A 4,273-nucleotide genomic window follows, 5' to 3' on the forward strand; every position below is an offset into this window, starting at 1 on the left:
TTCAGGGTGAGCTAATGCTTCTAGCTTGGACTGGATCTCCTTCCTCATGTCTTGATGCCTTGAAGTTTCGGCATAGACTAGCTTTTATTTGTTTTAGCTTCTTAGAATACTCTTAGTTTAGTAATTTGATCATAGATGTTCTTGTGGTGATGACTTCCAGATTTTGGGAAAATAATAGATGTTGAATTTTAGAAGTTATTGAATTGTCTTTTATTAATGAGTTTAAGTCTTCCGCATTGCTTTATGTTGATATTAAATTGAAATGTTAAGGTTTAGATTGGTTGGTTCGCTCACATAGGAGGGTAAATGTGGGTGCCAGTTGCGGCTCGGTTTTGGGTCGTGACACTTGGGGGAGAAACTTTTTATCAAAAGAAATTTTTAAGTTTGCTAATAATAGGATTGGCTAATGTAGTTGGGCAAGGTACCCATCTAGAGAAGTTTAGCTATAGAGCAGTTGTAATGTACACTCTACTTTGTCATTTAGCGGGTTGCTCGTTTTGGGGTTTATCATTGGGGGATGTTTACTCTGTAGATGCTCCAGTGTACAAGTTAAATGAGTAAATTGCTGGAGTTTAGATTTCGTATCTTCCTTAACTTTGTTTAGGAGTAACATCCTGCAGAAAGTCATTGTACTCAATGATGTTTCATGCTCTTCTCTCCTTCCAGCACTAAAATATTTCGGCCAAGATGTGGTTGTCAAACTACTTATTCCATCTCCTTCATCTATGGGTAAATAGTAAACATTCTGGGGAAGTCAAGAGTCGATCGGTTTGGTGAGCTAATCTTAATTTTAGGTTGTTATTTTACTTTTCACTGACTTCATCTCATAAATTTTCCTATTATTTTCCTTTCTTTTGAAGGTATACCATCTGGTGTGTGAAACTTGAAGAAAGACATAGACATTCGGTAAGTGTTCTATTTCTCCTTCTTCTTTCCGATGCTATCATTCTTACTTTCCTATTGTCAAATCTTGTAAAATATTTCAGTTGAAGTATAAAAAGAAAACTGATGCTTCATCCATAAATTTTCATTTCTTACTAAGACATAAAAGATCTTGATATCTAATAAGAAAGTAACTAGAAGTGTAAACCATTGGTTGTATTTTATCATCCATACAGACTAGTAATTAGGATAACAATGCAACATAGAGAGAAGAACCTACAATTGTGTTTGATAAATCACTATCAGACTGGTTGTCTATCTACCAACAAGTAAATTTTAGCACTATCAACATGTATCCTTGATGGTTTTATTTATCTCTGCTTTCAAATTTATATTAAGTTATTGTTGTTTCTCTTATTACCTGTACTATTTTCCTTTGTTTCAAGTTTTGAAATTCTTATTGATTTCTATTGATAATTTTTGTTATCAGTTTGCCTAATTGGTTATACCGTGAATCTTCCAAGGTAATTTTGCTCCCTAAAATGTATATCTCAAATTCTTGTTTGGTTTCTTCTCTTTTTTTTCTTAGCTTACTGATTTGTGAACCTTGTTGTGTGCGTGAGCTTTATTTGATTAGTTAACTCTAAACTGATTTGTCTTCTTACGCTGGAATGTTTTAATCATAGTTTGAGTCCTTCTCATCGAGTTAATCCTTGAATCATCGGTAAGTAGGAAGAACATTTGTCTATCTTCAATAAGGAGTTTTCCATAATATTAATTTTAGTTTGTACAATTCAGAGAAGATGCAAAAGTAATTACCAAAATATGTATGAAGAGAGAAAATTTTCTCAAACGAAGATTAAGGAAAAAAAGTAGTACAAGAAAGTTCGTGGTGGTTTTTTTAAAACAAAATCTTGAAGGTGGGACATGACCACCTAGAATATAGAGTAAAACAACTTTCCCCTCTCTTTGTTTTTATGTATAATTTTCTATCCATTCTTGCTCTACGTTGTATTTTCATGTGGCCTTGTGATTATAACTTATAACATGACAACAAAACCTGGTGATTGTTAATAAGGTCATCAATGATATTATTTCTGGTCTTTCAACTTCTAGTTTGCAGAACAAACATGTTATTCCTAATCTGTCTATTGAAGATGGAAATTTTTATCTAGCTTTGTGAGCATCAACTTCTTTTTAGTTATGTCTTAAATAGGTCCATATAGTATTTCATTGATGATTTAGGTGGTCTACTCTCTCAATGTCTCAGCTCATGGTCAAATGACATTTAAGGTAAGTATTACCTTCTCTATGGTAGTATTATGAAAATTGAGGTTACTTGTCTTACTTGCGAGAAGTAGCTCCTAATTATGCAGAGACTTCTTGTAATTTTGGCATTCCTATAGACTGCAACCCTTTTCCTCATTCATAAATTCATATTTTCATTTAGATTAGCCAAGAGGGTGATGCTAGTAACCATTCAACACAATTGAGAAAAGGGCAATAAAAAAAAAAATAACAAAACAATCTTACATGAATATATGTGTAGTTTACGTTAGGATAATACTTGTTACGACTTATTGTTGCTATGTTGCATTGTTTTATGAATCATCTTTAAAGGAGTATGGCATAAAGTGCTTGTTATGGACCATATAAATAAAATGGATCAGGTAGCTATTTTTTTTCATGACATTTATATGAACTACATTTGTTTCGTCCTGAAACATTTGAAACTTGTCCATGATTTTCTAAACTTTGAGGTGTCAATTACAGTGTTTTTTTTCCTATCTAGTTTTGCACAACAAAAAAGGGTAAAAATTATCCTCAACATATTATAAATGACTCAAAAAAAAATTATTTTCCCTTATTGGATCACAAGTCAAGTTTTAGTATAGGTTCATATCTACTTTCTAACTTGTCTCCTCATCTGTTTGTTGGGGACTAATGAATAGTTGTGGGGTTATAGACTTATTGCATGTATTCTTGAATACTGTGTTGTTTTACATAAATATCAACTCTTTGATTTGAATATAAGCTTCAAAGTAATGTAAGTTAGCTAAAAAGTATAATACATTTAATTAATCGAAAAAAATTATGTATGTTACTGTATTTTCGTATAATTATAATTTTGTTCCTAATCTTTAATGCTTTCTCTTTATCTCTATTTATAGGGAAAATATGAAGGAATATCTCAGAAAAAAATGTCTCAATATGATCCAAAGTGGATGTGCATAGGTTCTCTTAAGAATAATTGTTAGATTGATTTTGATTTTTTCCTCCAAAATTTTGTGATTTGGATTTTGCTATCTACAAATATTGAACCGTCCAAATATTATTCTATATGAATATTTATTTTTTAAGAGGTATTTAATAATTGTTATTTAATTTATTTCAGCAATATATATTTAAATTAAATAAATGAAATTATTTTACAAAAAAAATAGTAACAAATTTAATGACAAATTGGTCGTTGCTATAAATAATGTTGGTGACAGATTAGTGACAAAATATATTAGTGCCAAAAATTCTGGCTCAAATAAAAGAATATTTTGTGATTGATTTGTGACAGAAATCCATTGCGAATATATTTGAAATGACGAAATAAATTATGAAATTAGCAACGAACTGTATAAGTATAATGACGGATCAGTTCTTCACTAACAAGTGCTGATGGATATCATTCGTCTCTAATACGTCGCTTAACTTGCGATGGAACTCATTTTTCGTCGCTAAGAGATCACTAATGAGCGAAATATCAACAACCAACAATCCGTTGCAAACACGTCACAAATCTTGTTTAGAGACAAAATGTCATAGATTAGCAACGGATTTTATCAGTCGCTAAATGCTATTTTTTTTGTAATTAACGTGGGAGGCCGAGGCCGACATGGAGTCCCCGTACCCTCATCTTTTTGAAAATTGAGGTTAGTCATTCTTTTTAATAATATAAATATGACTAAGAATTATAGTTTCATGATTTTTGGTGAAGTCTTGCAAAAATGTGCATTTTGAAGTTTGCATTAAAGTGAGGTTACAATGAAATTGGTGCTTTAAACTTGAAATTTTGTCTTTTTGCTTGTTTTGAGTTACGTTGTGCATTTTGACATGGTGAGTCATTATGAAGTTATATGTATCATGTTGATAAGTTGAATTTGTGCTAATTGACTCATGTAATGTATTTTGAGCTCATGTGTGTTGTGACAAGGAAATTTCCTCATAATGAACTGTTTTGAGCCTTATGTGTGGTAATTGAAGTTTATGAATTGCCTTGTTGAAATTACATGATTTTAGTTGACTTGATTGGTTGGAAATCTAGTCTTGAGTCTATTCCTCCCTTCAAAAGAATTTTAGTGTCATCCGGGGATGAATTTTCTTGTGGGGGGGGGGGGGG

The sequence above is a fragment of the Solanum pennellii genome, chromosome 7, assembly GCF_001406875.1.
Source record: "Solanum pennellii chromosome 7, SPENNV200".
NCBI classification, from domain to species: Eukaryota; Viridiplantae; Streptophyta; class Magnoliopsida; order Solanales; family Solanaceae; genus Solanum; species Solanum pennellii.